We start from the raw sequence: 18,026 nt of genomic DNA, 5'->3' as shown, positions 1-18,026 counted from the left end.
CCATGGATCATGGCTTTAGTTAGCGGCCCAATGTTCTTCTCTAACAATATGCATGCTCTAACCATAAGGTGGTAGATCGCCCTTACTTCAGACAAGACGAACATGCATAGCAACTCACATGATATTCAACAAAGAGTAGTTGATGGCGTCCCCAGTGAACATGGTTATCGCACAACGAGCAACTTAATAAGAGATAAAGTGCATAAGTACATATTCAATACCACAATAGTTTTTAAGCTATTTGTCCCATGAGCTATATATTGTAAAGGTGAAGAATGGAAATTTTAAAGGTAGCACTCAAGCAATTTACTTTGGAATGGCGGAGAAATACCATGTAGTAGGTAGGTATGGTGGACACAAATGGCATAGTGGTTGGCTCAAGTATTTTGGATGCATGAGAAGTATTCCCTCTCGATACAAGGTTTAGGCTAGCAAGGCTATTTGAAACAAACACAAGGATGAAGCGGTGCAGCAAAACTTACATAAAAGACATATTGTAAACATTATAAGACTCTACACCGTCTTCCTTGTTGTTCAAACTCAATACTAGAAATTATCTAGACCTTAGAGAGACCAAATATGCAAACCAAATTTTAGCATGCTCTATGTATTTCTTCATTAATGGGTGCAAAGTATATGATGCAAGAGCTTAAACATGAGCACAACAATTGCCAAGTATCACATTATCCAAGACATTTTAGCAATTTACTACATGTATCATTTTCCAATTCCAACCATATAACAATTTAACGAAGAAGAACTTCGCCATGAATACTATGAGTAGAGCCTAAAGACATACTTGTCCATATGCTACAGCGGAGCGTGTCTCTCTCCCACACAAAGAATGCTAGGATCCATTTTATTCAAACAAAACAAAAACAAAAACAAACAGACGCTCCAAGAAAAGCACATAAGCTGTGATGGAATAAAAATATAGTTTCAGGGGAGGAACCTGATAATGTTGTCGATGAAGAAGGGGATGCCTTGGGCATCCCCAAGCTTAGACGCTTGAGTCTTCTTGATATATGCAGGGGTGAACCACCGGGGCATCCCTAAGCTTAGAGCTTTCACTCTCCTTGATCATGTTGTATCATCTCCCTCTCTTGATCCTTGAAAACTTCCTCCACACCAAACTTAGAACAACTCATTAGAGGGTTAGTGCACAATCAAAATATACACGTTCAGAGGTGACATAATCATTCTTAACACTTTTGGACATTTCACAAAGCTACTGAAAGTCAATGGAATCGAAATATCCATCGAACATAACAAAACAGGCAATGCGAAATAAAAGGCAGAATCTGTCAAAACAGAACAGTTCGTATTGACGAATTTTATTGAGGCACCAGACTTGCTCAAATGAAAATGCTCAAATTTAATGAAAGTTGCGTACATATCTGAGGATCACTCACGTAAATTGGCATAATTTTTTGAGTTACCTACAGAGAATTTTGCCCAGATTCGTGACAGCAAAGAAATCTGTTTCTGCGCAGTAATCCAAATCTAGTATGAACTTTACTATCAACGACTTTACTTGGCACAATAAAACACTAAACTAAGATAAGGAGAGGTTTCTACAGTAGTAAACAACTTCCAAGACACAAAATAAAAACAAAGTACTGTAGTAAAAACATGGGTTGTCTCCCATAAGCGCTTTTCTTTAACGCCTTTCAGCTAGGCGCAGAAAGTGTGTATCGAGTATTATCAAGAGACGAAGTGTCAACATCATAATTTGTTCTAATAATAGAATCAAAAGGTAACTTCATTCTCTTTCTAGGGAAGTGTTCCATACCTTTCTTGAGAGGAAATTGATATTTAATATTACCTTCCTTCATATCAATGATAGCACCAACAGTTCGAAGAAAAGGTCTTCCCAATATAATGGGACAAGATGCATTGCATTCAATATCCAAGACAACAAAATCAACGGGGACAAGGTTATTGTTAACGGTAAAGTGAACATTATCAACTTTCCCCAAAGGTTTCTTTGTAGAATGATCAGCAAGATTAACATCCAAATAACAATTTTTCAGCGGTGGCAAGTCAAGCATATTATAAATTTTGTTAGGCATAATAGAAATACTTGCACCAAGATCACATAAAGCATTACAATCAAAATCTTTGACCTTCATCTTAATGATGGGCTCCCAACCATCCTCTAGCTTTCTAGGAATAGAGGCTTCGCGCTCTAGTTTCTCTTCTCTAGCTTTTATGAGAGCATTTGTAATATGTTGCGTGAAAGCCAAATTTATAGCACTAGCATTAGGACTTTTAGCAAGTTTTTGTAAGAACTTTATAACTTCAGAGATGTGGCAATCATCAAAATTCAAACCATTATAATCTAAAGCAATGGGATCATCATCCCCAATGTTGGAAAAAATTTCAGCAGTTTTATCATGAGCTTTCAGCGATTTTAGCGATTTGAGCGGTTTCTCGCGCTTTGCATTAGAAGTGGAAACATTGCTAACACCAATTCTTTTATTATTAGTAGGAGGTGCAGCAACTTGTGTAGCATTAGCATTACTAGTGGTGGTAATAGTCCAAACTTTAGCTATATTCTCTTCTTTTTCATTTTCTTCTCTTTCCCACCTAGCACGCAATTCGGCCATCAATCTTATATTCTCATTAATTCTAACTTGGATGGCATTTTCTGTAGTAGTAATTTTGTTATCTATATCCTCAGGTTTAGCAGCCATTTTATTAATTAAAGAAGATTGTGATGCAGACATGTATGAGATTCGGTTTTCAGCATTAGCAAGTTTAGTTTGCAACCCAGAGATCTCCATATTCAAATTTTCAAGTTGATTTCCTATATTCTTCACCAAGGTAGATTGCTCATTCATAGTTTTAGTAAACAATTTATTTTGCTCATATTGTGATTGCATAAAGTTCTTGGTGGATCTTTCAATTTCTAACATCTTTTCCTCATTAGGTGAAGCGTATCTACCATAAGAGTTACCATTAGCAGGATATGGCCCAGAATTGTTATAATTGTTATTTTTAATGAAATTCACATCAACATATTCTTTTTGAGCACCCAATGACGCTAACGGAACATTATTAGGATCAACACTAGTCCTACCATTCATAAGCATAGACATAATAGCATCAATCTTATCACTCAAGGAGGAGGTTTCTTCAACAGAATTTACCTTCTTACCTTGTGGAGCTCTTTCCGTGTGCCATTCAGAGTAATTAATCATCATATTATCAAGAAGCTTTGTTGCTTCACCAAGAGTGATGGACATAAAGGTACCTCCAGAAGCTGAATCCAATAGGTTCCGCGAAGAAAAATTCAATCCTGCATAAAAGGTTTGGATGATCATCCAAGTAGTCAGTCCATGGGTTGGGCAATTTTTAACCAAAGATTTCATTCTTTCCCATGCTTGTGCAACATGCTCAGTATCTAATTTTTTAAAATTCATTATGCTACTCCTCAAAGATATAATTTTAGCAGGGGGATAATATCTACCAATAAAAGCATCCTTGCATTTAGTCCATGAATCAATACTATTCTTAGGCAGATATAGCAACCAATCTTTAGCTCTTCCTCTTAATGAGAAAGGGAACAATTTTAATTTTATAATGTCACCATCTACATCTTTATACTTTTGCATTTCACATAGTTCAACAATAAAAGTAAAAGAATGGTCCTTCAAAGAGGAAAGCATCGATTGCTATATTTGTGCTAGAGCTTTGATTTTGAAAACAAGAAACAATTTTGTCAACGGTAGTAATAAAGCATATGTATCATGTAAATTATATATTACAAGTTGCAAGCCTCATGCATAGTATACTAATAGTGCCCGCACCTTGTCCTAATTAGCTGGACTACCGGGATCATCGCAATGCACATGTTTTAACCAAGTGTCACAAAGGGGTACCTCTATGCCGCCTGTACAAAGGTCTAAGGAGAAAGCTCGCATCGGATTTCTCGCTATTGATTATTCTCAACTTAGACATCCATACCGGGACAACATAGACAACAGATAATGGACTCCTCTTTTATGCATAAGCATGTAACAACAATTAATTTTCTCATTTGAGATTGAGGATATTGTCCAAAACTGAAACTTCCACCATGGATCATGGCTTTAGTTAGCGGCCCAATGTTCTTCTCTAACAATATGCATGCTCTAACCATAAGGTGGTAGATCGCCCTTACTTCAGACAAGACGAACATGCATAGCAACTCACATGATATTCAACAAAGAGTAGTTGATGGCGTCCCCAGTGAACATGGTTATCGCACAACGAGCAACTTAATAAGAGATAAAGTGCATAAGTACATATTCAATACCACAATAGTTTTTAAGCTATCTGTCCCATGAGCTATATATTGTAAAGGTGAAGAATGGAAATTTTAAAGGTAGAACTCAAGCAATTTACTTTGGAATGGCGGAGAAATACCATGTAGTAGGTAGGTATGGTGGACACAAATGGCATAGTGGTTGGCTCAAGTATTTTGGATGCATGAGAAGTATTCCCTCTCGATACAAGGTTTAGGCTAGCAAGGCTATTTGAAACAAACACAAGGATGAAGCGGTGCAGCAAAACTCACATAAAAGACATATTGTAAATATTATAAGACTCTACACCGTCTTCCTTGTTGTTCAAACTCAATACTAGAAATTATCTAGACCTTAGAGAGACCAAATATGCAAACCAAATTTTAGCATGCTCTATGTATTTCTTCATTAATGGGTGCAAAGTATATGATGCAAGAGCTTAAACATGAGCACAACAATTACCAAGTATCACATTATCCAAGACATTTTAGCAATTTACTACATGTATCATTTTCCAATTCCAACCATATAACAATTTAACGAAGAAGAACTTCGCCATGAATACTATGAGTAGAGCCTAAAGACATACTTGTCCATATGCTACAGCGGAGCGTGTCTCTCTCCCACACAAAGAATGCTAGGATCCATTTTATTCAAACAAAACAAAAACAAAAACAAACAGACGCTCCAAGAAAAGCACATAAGCTGTGATGGAATAAAAATATAGTTTCAGGGGAGGAACCTGATAATGTTGTCGATGAAGAAGGGGATGCCTTGGGCATCCCCAAGCTTAGACGCTTGAGTCTTCTTGATATATGCAGGGGTGAACCACCGGGGCATCCCCAAGCTTAGAGCTTTCACTCTCCTTGATCATGTTGTATCATCTCCCTCTCTTGATCCTTGAAAACTTCCTCCACACCAAACTTAGAACAACTCATTAGAGGGTTAGTGCACAATCAAAATATACACGTTCAGAGGTGACATAATCATTCTTAACACTTCTGGACATTTCACAAAGCTACTGAAAGTCAATGGAATCGAAATATCCATCGAACATAACAAAACAGGCAATGCGAAATAAAAGGCAGAATCTGTCAAAACAGAACAGTTCGTATTGACGAATTTTATTGAGGCACCAGACTTGCTCAAATGAAAATGCTCAAATTTAATGAAAGTTGCGTACATATCTGAGGATCAGTCACGTAAATTGGCATAATTTTCTGAGTTACCTACAGAGAATTTTGCCCAGATTCGTGACAGCAAAGAAATCTGTTTCTGCGCAGTAATCCAAATCTAGTATGAACTTTACTATCAACGACTTTACTTGGCACAATAAAACACTAAACTAAGATAAGGAGAGGTTTCTACAGTAGTAAACAACTTCCAAGACACAAAATAAAAACAAAGTACTATAGTAAAAACATGGGTTGTCTCCCATAAGCGCTTTTCTTTAACGCCTTTCAGCTAGGCGCAGAAAGTGTGTATCGAGTATTATCAAGAGACGAAGTGTCAACATCATAATTTGTTCTAATAATAGAATCAAAAGGTAACTTCATTCTCTTTCTAGGGAAGTGTTCCATACCTTTCTTGAGAGGAAATTGATATTTAATATTACCTTCCTTCATATCAATGATAGCACCAACAGTTCGAAGAAAAGGTCTTCCCAATATAATGGGACAAGATGCATTGCATTCAATATCCAAGACAACAAAATCAACGGGGACAAGGTTATTGTTAATGGTAATGTGAACATTATCAACTTTCCCCAAAGGTTTCTTTGTAGAATGATCAGCAAGATTAACATCCAAATAACAATTTTTCAGCGGTGGCAAGTCAAGCATATTATAAATTTTGTTAGGCATAATAGAAATACTTGCACCAAGATCACATAAAGCATTACAATCAAAATCTTTGACCTTCATCTTAATGATGGGCTCCCAACCATCCTCTAGCTTTCTAGGAATAGAGGCTTTGCGCTCTAGTTTCTCTTCTCTAGCTTTTATGAGAGCATTTGTAATATGTTGCGTGAAAGCCAAATTTATAGCACTAGCATTAGGACTTTTAGCAAGTTTTTGTAAGAACTTTATAACTTCAGAGATGTGGCAATCATCAAAATTCAAACCATTATAATCTAAAGCAATGGGATCATCATCCCCAATGTTGGAAAAAATTTCAGCAGTTTTATCACAGGCAGTTTCAGCAGTTTTAGCAGTTTCAGGCAGTTTCTCGCGCTTTGCATTAGAAGTGGAAACATTGCTAACACCAATTCTTTTATTATTAGTAGGAGGTGCAGCAACTACTAGTGGTGGTAATAGTCCAAACTTTAGCTATATTCTCTTCTTTTTCATTTTCTTCTCTTTCCCACCTAGCACGCAATTCGGCCATCAATCTTATATTCTCATTAATTCTAACTTGGATGGCATTTTCTGTAGTAGTAATTTTGTTATCTATATCCTCAGGTTTAGCAGCCATTTTATTAATTAAAGAAGATTGTGACACAGACATGTATGAGATTCAGTTTTCAGCATTAGCAAGTTTAGTTTGCAACCCAGAGATCTCCATATTCAAATTTTCAAGTTGATTTCCTATATTCTTCAACAAGGTAGATTGCTCATTCATAGTTTTAGTAAACAATTTATTTTGCTCATATTGTGATTGCATAAAGTTCTTGGTGGATCTTTCAATTTCTAACATCTTTTCCTCATTAGGTGAAGCGTATCTACCATAAGAGTTACCATTAGCAGGATATGGCCCAGAATTGTTATAATTGTTTTTTTTAATGAAATTCACATCAACATATTCTTTTTGAGCACCCAATGACGCTAACGGAACATTATTAGGATCAACACTAGTCCTACCATTCACAAGCATAGACATAATAGCATCAATCTTATCACTCAAGGAGGAGGTTTCTTCAACAGAATTTACCTTCTTACCTTGTGGAGCTCCTTCCGTGTGCCATTCAGAGTAATTAATCATCATATTATCAAGAAGCTTTGTTGCTTCACCAAGAGTGATGGACATAAAGGTACCTCCAGAAGCTGAATCCAATAGGTTCCGCGAAGAAAAATTCAATCCTGCATAAAAGGTTTGGATGATCATCCAAGTAGTCAGTCCATGGGTTGGGCAATTTTTAACCAAAGATTTCATTCTTTCCCATGCTTGTGCAACATGCTCAGTATCTAATTTTTTAAAATTCATTATGCTACTCCTCAAAGATATAATTTTAGCAGGGGGATAATATCTACCAATAAAAGCATCCTTGCATTTAGTCCATGAATCAATACTATTCTTAGGCAGATATAGCAACCAATCTTTAGCTCTTCCTCTTAATGAGAAAGGGAACAATTTTAATTTTATAATGTCACCATCTACATCTTTATACTTTTGCATTTCACATAGTTCAACAAAATTATTGAGATGGGCAGCAGCATCATCAGAACTAACACCAGAAAATTGCTCTCGCATAACAAGATTCAGTAAAGCAGGTTTAATTTCAAAGAATTCTGCTGTAGTAGCAGGTGGAGCAATAGGTGTGCATAAGAAATCATTATTATTTGTGGTTGTGAAATCACACAACTTAGTATTTTCAGGAGTACCCATTTTAGCAATAGTAAATAAAGCAAACTAGATAAAGTAAATGCAAGTAACTAATTTTTTTTGTGTTTTTGATATAGCAAACAAGATAGCAAATAAAGTAAAACTAGCAACTAATTTTTTTGTATTTTGATTTAGTGCAGCAAACAAAATAGTAAATAAAACTAAGCAAGACAAAAACAAAGTAAAGAGATTGGGATGTGGAGACTCCCCTTGCAGCGTGTCTTGATCTCCCCGGCAACGGCGCCAGAAAAAGAGCTTGATACGAGTACATCACGCATCCGTTGGGAACCCCAAGAGGAAGGTGTGATGCGTACAGCGGCAAGTTTTCCCTCAGTATGAAACCAAGGTTTATCGAACCAGTAGGAGCCAAGAAGCACGTTGAAGGTTGATGGCGGCAAGATGTAGTGCGGCGCAACACCAGGGATTCCGGCGCCAACGTGGAACCTGCACAACACAAACCAAGTACTTTGCCCCAACGAAACAGCGAGGTTGTCAATCTCACCGGCTTGCTGTAACAAAGGATTAGATGTATAGTATGGATGATGATTGTTTGCAGAAAATAGTAGAACAGTTGCAGTAGATTGTATTTCAGTAAAGAGAATTGGACCGGGGTCCACAGTTCACTAGAGGTGTCTCTCCCATAAGATAAACAGCATGTTGGGTGAACAAATTACAGTTGGGCAATTGACAAATAAAGAGGGCATGACCATGCACATACATATTATGATGAGTATAGTGAGATTTAATTGGGCATTACGACAAAGTACATAGACCGCTATCCAGCATGCATCTATGCCTAAAAAGTCCACCTTCAGGTTATCATCCGAACCCCCTCCAGTATTAAGTTGCTAACAACAGACAATTGCATTAAGTATTGCGCGTAATGTAATCAGTAACTACATCCTCGAACATAGCACCAATGTTTTATCCCTAGTGGCAACAGCACATCCAAAATCTTAGAGATTTCTGTCACTTCCCCAGATTCACGGAGACATGAACCCACTATCGAGCATAAATACTCCCTCTTGGAGTTACAAGCATCTACTTGGCCAGAGCATCTACTAGTAACGGAGAGCATGCAAGATCATAAACAACACATAGATATAAATTGATAATCAACATAACAAGTATTCTCTATTCATCGGATCCCAACAAACACAACATATAGAATTACAGATAGATGATCTTGATCATGTTCGGCAGCTCACAAGACCCGACAATTAAGCATAATGAGGAGAAGACAACCATCTAGCTATTGCTATGGACCCATAGTGCAGGGGTAGACTACTCACACATCACTCCGGAGGCGACCATGGCGGCGTAGAGTCCTCCGGGAGATGATTCCCCTCTCCGGCAGGGTGCCGGAGGAGATCTCCTGAATCCCCCGAGATGGGATTGGCAGCGGCGGCGTCTCTGGAAGGTTTTCCGTATCGTGGCTCTCGGTACTGGGGGTTTCGCGACGAAGGCTATTTGTAGGCGGAAGGGCAGGTCAAGGGGCATCACGAGGGGCCCAGATGACAGGGCCGCGCGGCCAAGACCTGGGCCGCGCCACCCTGTAGTCTGGCCACCTCGTGGCCCCACTTCGTTGACTCTTCGGTCTTCTGGAAGCTTCGTGGCAAAATAGGACCCTGGGCGTTGATTTCGTCCAATTCCGAGAATATTTCCTTACTAGGATTTCTGAAACCAAAAACAGCAGAAAACAGCAACTGGCACTTCGGCATCTTGTTAATAGGTTAGTTCCAGAAAATGCACGAATATGACATAAAGTGTGCATAAAACATGTAGATATCATCAATAATGTGGCATGGAACATAAGAAATTATCGATACGTCGGAGACGTATCAAGGGGTTCGGATGATAACCTGAAGGTGGACTTTTTAGGCATAGATGCATGCTGGATAGTGGTCTATGTACTTTGTCGTAATGCCCAATTAAATCTCACAATACTCATCATATCATGTATGTGCATGGTCATGCCCTCTTTATTTGTCAATTGCCCAACTGTAATTTGTTCACCCAACATGCTATTTATCTTATGGGAGAGACACCACTAGTGAACTGTGGACCCCGGTCCATTCTTTACATCTGAAATACAATCTACTGCAATTGTTCTACTGTTTTCTGCAAACAATCATCATCCACACTATACATCTAATCCTTTGTTACAGCAAGCCGGTGAGATTGACAACCTCACTGTTTCGTTGGGGAAAATTACTTTGGTTGTGTTGTGCAGGTTCCACGTTGGCGCCGGAATCCCTGGTGTTGCGCCGCACTACATCTCGCCGCCATCAACCTTCAACGTGCTTCTTGGCTCCTACTGGTTCGATTAAACCTTGGTTTCATACTGAGGGAAAACTTGCCGATGTACGCATCACACCTTCCTCTTGGGGTTCCCAACGGTCGCGTGCTGTACGCGTATCAATCATCACTTCATCTTTCAGTAGTCTTCGTTTATTCTTTAGTTCCTGTTTCGAGTTACAAATATGAGCAACCGAACCAGTATCAAATACCCAGGTACTAGAACGAGAACCAGTGAGATAAACATCTATAACATGTATATCAGATATACCTTCTTTCTTCTTCTTGACAAGGCCGCTCTTCAGATCAGCCAGATACTTGGAGCAATTACGCTTCCAGTGTCCCTTCTCCTTGCAGTAATAGCACTCAGCATCAGGCTTAGGGCCGTTCTTAGGTTTCATAGGAGGTGTTGGGGGGATAACCCCCGGTATGCCAAAGGCATGCCAAACCGGATGGTTTGAGCCATCGAGATACCGGTTTAATGTTCTTGCCGGAAGCCTAGTAGGAATCCGGGAGAGCAAGGCTAAGCCGGTATCCCCAAAGGGGTATGCCGGGACCCGGTATAAAAGATACCGGAAAGGAGAGCCTGTCGGCAGGACTGGTCAAAGATTCTCTTCAGAGCAAGAAGACAAGGATGAGCTAAGCCAAGTAACTTTATTCAGAGCCCTGGCGCCAAAGAGAGAGGTGACGGAGAAAGAAGCCGGGGGACGTCAGCTTCTATGATAAAAGAAGGCCCCGGTGTCATCTATGATTAAAGTAGCTTTGTACAGTAGCCAGTTAAAGTAGTTTGTCCAGTCAAAGATGCCATTAGGGTTTCTTGCAGTGTAAGCCACCCTCTCCCCTATATAAGGAGAGGGGGCAGCCCATCTTCACGGGCAAGTATGTACGCGTGTATGTAGGAAGGCAGAGCCTGTAACTTGTGTGAATCTATGAGCATGGTGCTCTAGAGGGAGTTCTTCCTTGTGTCTTTCTTCTTCAACCTCTGGCCTTGGCCAAGTTCTTGAGGAAACCATCCGGAATCTCTTCCCACCTGATCGCAAACCCTCCCCCGAATCCTCTTGCGTCCATTCGGCCCCAATCTAAGCCATCCTATGGCATCTGCTCGTTCACCACGACGACAGTTGGCGCCCACCGTGGGGCATGAAGTGGCGCTTGATGGAGTTCACATTCGGGCGGGCGTTCTCGAGATCTCCGGCGAGCGTACGGTGTCCGCGTTGGTGCAGAGCATCTACGCCATGGACTTCATCAACGACAACGCGGGCTGCTTCGCCAACGGCGGCGTCTTCCCCAAGAACGGCCGCATCATCGAGTTCGGCAGCCATCGCGTCTACTTCGGCACCGTCCCCGTGCGCCAGCGCCTCTCGCCGGTGCTGGTGGCACCGGACCCGCCAAGATGGCTCTGTGCTGGCCGCGCCGCCGGCAGCGTCGAGGTAATGATGACCGGTGTGGCTGGTGCAGGAAAGGAGGTTGCGGCTGAAGGTGCCGGTCGCGCGGTTTCGACCCGTGCGGCTAAGCCACCGCTGGAGCGCGGCGCAGGCGCAGCGGGAGCATCATCCGCGCCACCGGAGACACCGCTCCAGGCGGCGATGAACGTCCTCGCCACCCCCATCGCGCAGAACATCGATCCGGCAGCGGCTCGGGGCGGAGCTGGAGGCGCAGCGCCGAAGATCTGGAGAGCGGCAAGGACATCGTCGGGCGCAGCGCGAGCTGAACCTAACCGTACGTGAGTATAACGCTGCCCATGGCTTTGCTTCTGTTAGCGCGCATGCTGCTAGGATGCCGGAAAACCGGCTAAAAGCTCGCAACCTAGATCAAGATTTGCGCAAAGAGATTCTTACCGGCAAGAGCGCCTCTGCATCTGTTAGCATCGTGGAAAAGCCTAAGTATAGCAGCCCGGATAAAACTATAAAAGCTGCTAAGGCCGCTGTAGAGCTGTGCGAGTCGCTTTCCGGAGAGGCTTTGGTAAAGCAGCAAGAGCGTGTTAGAGAGCTGCTGGAAACCATTGAGCAGCAAAATGCTGAGCAGCTGGCTAAGCTGAACAAGGCAGCGGCCTCAAAATCCGCGCGTTCAACAAAGAATGCCGGTAGCAAATCCCATGGGCAGGCTTCGTCCCCCCATCCGGATAGAAGGAGAGAAAAAGAAGTGAATGCGCAGCAGATGACTGTGTACGATCCGGTTCTTGCCGGAAAGCAACAAGCCGGGCAACACGATGCCGGTAGAAAAAGCCAAGGGGCAGAGCGAGGCTACGCCAGAGGCTATGCCGGAAACAATCATGCCGGTAGATATGAGACCGGGCAAAACTATCGAGCTGCAAGGGCAGCGTACGAGGAGGAGGAAATAGATCCCCCAAGGTATCGGCAGGCAAGGGCCGCGGTACCGGAATGTCACGATGAAGCCGATTCCACGAGACCGGCAGCATACCGGAACCCATTGGGAGAACGCCTGGGAGAGAGATACTTACCGGAACGGGATGCGAGGCACCGTCTGGATAGAGTATACTTGTCAGAAATGATCGAGGAGGAAGGTCCTCCAGGTCCAAAGTGTTTTGGCCCAAGGATCATGAAAGAAAAACCACCAGTTCGCAACTTTATGTTGCCCCGTGACACAAAGACGTATGACGGCACCACGAAGCCGGAAGATTGGCTCGCGGATTACGTGACCGCGGTATACGTTGCAGGCGGTGGAGGAACCGTAGCAGGAGGAGGAAACCGGCGTTGGGCCGTGAGGATCATACCATCGTTTTTGGTTGGACCGGCAAGAATCTGGCTAAACAACTTGCCGGCAGGAAGCATAAATGGCTGGCTGGATTTTGAGGAGGCCTTTGTGAGCAATTTCAGCAGCACCTATCAGAGGCCAAACAGGCCGCAGCAACTTGCTCTGTGCGTGCAGCGCCCGAACGAAACAGACCGGGATTATCTAGCCCGGTGGAACACCACAAGGAACTCCTGTGAGGGGGTGATCGAGGCACAAGCCATTGCTTGGTTTAGCAGTGGATGCAGAAGAGGTTCACCGTTGTGGCAAAAGTTGCAGCGCAACATGCCGACAACGTTGGCAGAGATGATACGTGTGGCGGATAGCTATGCGTTGGGAGACCCAACGCAACCGGCAGTGCAACCGGAGCCGGAACAGCTGCGCCACGAACAACACCGGGACAACCGGAATAACAAAAGAAGGGAAGATTTTCCGGATCGAAGGTACGGTCCGCAGCAAGTTGCTGCTGTGCAGGAAAACTTTGAGGCCAGCGACAGCCAGAGGCAGAAAACCGGATCGCAGCCATGGGCGGGTCCTAAGAAACAATGGGTGGAAAAGAAACCCTGGGTCCGTAAGAAGAACTGGCAAGAACCCGCGAAATACACCATGGAAGCTGCCATGGATCAACCTTGCCGGTGGCACACGCCGAATCCGGCACATCCGTCAAACCATCTGACGAAGGATTGTACCTGGACCAAGTACTTGATGCAAAAAGGAACAGTGAAAGATGCGCGGCCACCGCAAGACATGCCGCGGCAGCAACAACAGCTACCGCCACCACCACCACTTACCGGGGCAAACGCCTTACCGGTGCAGCCAAACCGGCAGCAGTACCAGCAAGTTAACCGGGTGGAGCAAAATGATAACCAGCCACCTCCACCGGCACCTTTAGGCCGGAATGTTTACGAAGATCCGCATCTGTGCTGTGTTGTCTTTGTCACTGAGCCAACAGACCGGCAAAGTGTACACCGGCGCTCCATGGAGGTCAATGCTGTGATGCCGGCAGTTCCCAAGTACATGATGTGGTCCAATCAGGAAATTACCTGGTCATCCAAGGATCACCCAAAGATCATGCCGAATCCGGGTGGATATGCTCTTGTTGTGGACCCGATCATGAAAGGGCCGCAAACTCGAGTGAAGTTCAGCAAGGTGCTGATAGACAATGGCAGTAGCATCAACATCATGTACAAGCACACCATGCAAACGCTGGGCATAACAGAAAACATGCTTCAGCCAACGCGCACAACGTTCCATGGGATCGTCCCTGGCTTGTCCTGTGCCCCGATAGGAAAAGTTCGGGTGGACGTGGCATTTGGAGGACGTGACAATTGCCGGGTGGAAAATCTGGAGTTTGAGGTGGTGGATCTGGACAGTCCCTACCATGCATTGCTGGGGAGACCGGCGTTGGCTGCTTTCATGGCCACCACTCATACGGCTTACCTCAAGATGAAGATGCCGGCACCTCGTGGGCCATTGACTGTGGTGGGAAACTATAAGATCTCACTGGAAACTGCATCTGCCGGATCAAACCTAGCAGAATCGCTGGTGATCGCGGAGGAAAAGAAAAGAATGCAGACAGCTGTTGCGCTGGCTCAATCCTCACAAATGAGTTTGGCGGCAATGAGTGAAAACATGGGCACACCGGCATTCAAGCCAACCAATGAAACAAAGAACATTGTGCTGGATCCGGCTTACCCAGAGCGCACCGTTCGTATCGGCGCCGGCCTTGATCAAGCATAGGAAAGCGCTCGTCGCCTTCCTCCGTGAGAATCGGAATATCTTTGCCTGGTCAATCGATGATTTGGTAGGTGTTCCGAGGGAGCTGGCTGAGCACTCTCTAAACGTCCGGAAAGATGCCAAGCCGGTGCGGCAACCAACTGCGTCGGTTCGTGAAGACAGAAGAAAGATCATAGGAGAAGAAGTAACCAAGCTGCTTGTTGCCGGATTCATTGTGGAGGTCACGATCTCTGAGTGGCTGGCCAATCCGGTAATGGTTGAAAAGAAGAAAGATGAGAACCTGGAGGCAAAAGCTCCGAAGGTGTGGCGCATGTGCATCGACTACACCAACCTGAACAAGGCTTGCCCAAGAGATCCTTTTCCTTTGCCACGAATCGATCAAGTGATTGATTCAACTGCTGGGTGTGAGTTGTTGTCCTTCCTGGATGCCTATTCCGGTTTCCACCAAATTCCCTTACAAAAGGAAGATCAAATAAAAACTGCGTTCATTACCCCGCACGGGGCTTATTGCTATGTCACTATGCCTTTTGGGTTGCGCAACGCTGGTGCAACGTACCAGCGCTGTATGCAAAAATGCTTGTTTGATCAAATTGGAAAAAATGTGCAAGTCTATGTGGATGACATCGTGATAAAAACTAAGGTAAAAAACACTTTAATCGATGACATCCGGCAAACATTCGATAACCTAAGGCGGTTCCGGATGAAACTCAATCCGGCAAAATGTACCTTTGGTGTCCCCGCCGGCAAGCTGCTCGGTTTCCTGGTTTCAAGCCGGGGCATAGAGGTTAATCCGGTAAAGATCCGGGCGATAGAAAGAATGGCTATCCCTCGAGAGTTAAAAGATGTGCAAAAGTTTACCGGAAGCTTGGCATCGCTGAGCCGGTTTGTAAGCAGGTTGGGAGAAAAAGCTCTGCCACTCTATGCTCTCATGAAGAAATCGACACGTTCGTCCGGACCCCTCAGCAGACGCAGCGTTTAAGGAGCTAAAAACGATGCTAGCCACAGCACCCATACGGCTTCACCTCTAGAAAGGGAGCCTATGCTGTTATACATAGCAGCAACAAACCGGGTTGTGAGTGTAGTGGTTGTGGTTGAAAGAGAAGAGGAAGAAAAACCGTCCGAGAGGCCGGTATACTACTTGAGCGAGGTGCTCTCCCTCTCAAAACAAAACTACCCTCACTTCCGTAAAATGACTTATGGCGTGTACATGGCCGCCACAAAACTCAAGCACTACTTTGAGGAGCACCCCATGAAGGTGGTGAGTGAAGCACCAATTTCCGACATCATGTGCAACAAAGATGCCAGCGGCCGGATTGCAAAATGGGCGATCCAGATATCACCGTACGTGCCGGTATATGAAAGAAGAGATGCCATAAAATCACAGGCTTTGGCTGATTTCCTTGTTGATTGGGCGGAGATGCAATACAAACCGCCAGATCAGAGGATAGAATACTGGAAGATGCACTTTGATGGATCTAAGCTCAAGGAAGGTCTAGGTGCCGGTGTGGTGCTTACTTCACCAAAAGGAGACCACCTCCGGTATGTTTTGCAAGTACATTTCAGGGCATCGAACAATGTCGCTGAATATGAAGCTTTGATCCATGGGCTTAAGGTCGCAAAAGAAATCGGTGCACACCGGATCATTTGCTATGGCGATTCAGACCTTGTGGTACAGCAGTGCTCAGGAGATTGGGATGCAAAAGACGCCAACATGGCCTCGTACCGGTTTCACGTGCAAAAGATTGCCGGATTCTTCGAAGGGTGTGAGTTTCACCATGTGCCGCGAGCGTAAAAATGAGGCCGCGGATGCTTTGTCCAAGCTGGGCTCATCTAGGCAAGAAATTCCTCCCGGAATAGCTTTGGCTCACCTAAGAGTGCCATCGATCAAGCCGAGCCCGGAATCAGAATCAATTTTTGTACCGGAGTCACACGTAGTACCCATGGATATCGATGAAGGGAACCCGGGGACTGCTCCGACAAGCTCGGGACTGCTCCGGTAGGCTCGGGGACTGCTGTACCCATACCGGAAGAAACGATGCTGGTAGATAGCATGGAGATAGATGCACCGGTGTTTTTGGTTCGAGAAATACCATCATGGGTTAAACCTATTAAGGAATTCCTGATCAGCGGCACCTTGCCGGCTGACGAAAATGAATCAAGGAGGATACAAAGAAGGTCCAAAGCTTACACATTCATCAATGGTGAGGTGTACAAGAGAAGCGTTACCGGTGTCCTTCAAAGATGTGTGGAACCGGAGGAAGGAAAAGAAATGCTTGAGGAAATTCACCAAGGAGAATGTGGGCATCATGCTTCATCAAGGGCTTTGGTAGCAAAAGTATTCCGGCATGGGTTCTATTGGCCCACTGCTTTGGAGGACGCTGAGGATTTGGTAAGAAAATGCAACGGCTGCCAGAGGTACGCCAAGCAAAACCATACCCCAGCATCCGGTTTAAAGACAATACCGCTAACATGGCCATTCGCTGTTTGGTGCCTTGACATGGTTGGACCATTCAAAATCTGCAAGAAGCAGCATGACTCACATCTTGGTCATGGTGGATAAGTTCACCAAGTGGCTGGAAGTAAAACCTATCGCAAAGTGTGATGGGCATACAGCTGTGAAATTCTTGAAAGATGTCATTTTGCGGTATGGATACCCGCACAAAGCATCATCAACGATAACGGAACCAACTTTGCTCAAGGTGAGTTCAAAAGGTTCTGTGAAGAAAAGAACATCCGGTTGGATTTGTGCTCAGTGGCACATCCACAGGGCAATGGCCAAGTAGAAAGAATGAATGCCTTGGTGCTTTCCGGTATCAAGCCTAGACTCATTGATGCGGTGGAAAAGTCACCGGGATGTTGGCTCGATGAGCTACCATCAGTACTGTGGAGTATAAGAACAACTCCAAACCGGTCTACCGGATACACTCCCTTCTTCATGGTTTATGGAGCAGAAGCGGTGATACCAACCGATATCATCCATGATTCACCAAGGGTACAGCTCTATACTGAGCAAGAGGTCAAAGAGGCCAGAGAAAACGATGTGGACTTGCTAGAAGAAGCAAGAGAGCTGGCTTTGGCAAGAACAGCCATTTACCAGCAAAACCTAAGACGCTATCATAACCGGAAGGTTAACCCAAGAGTTTTCCGGGAAGGAGATCTTGTACTTCGCCTGGTGCAGCGCACTGAAGGCCGGCATAAGCTTTTGCCACCGTGGGAAGGTCCCTTCATTGTAAGCAAGGTGCTTCACAATGATGCATACTACTTGATAGATGCACGGAATGGAAGAAAGGAAAGGCGGACAGTCCGGCGAGGAGAGCAAGCGTCCATGGAACGTAGCTCTGTTGCGTCCTT

This window comes from Lolium perenne, chromosome 7, assembly GCF_019359855.2.
Source record: "Lolium perenne isolate Kyuss_39 chromosome 7, Kyuss_2.0, whole genome shotgun sequence".
Taxonomy (NCBI): Eukaryota; Viridiplantae; Streptophyta; class Magnoliopsida; order Poales; family Poaceae; genus Lolium; species Lolium perenne.
The sequence above is the reverse complement of the archived record's forward strand: the minus strand, read 5'-3'. Positions refer to the sequence as shown.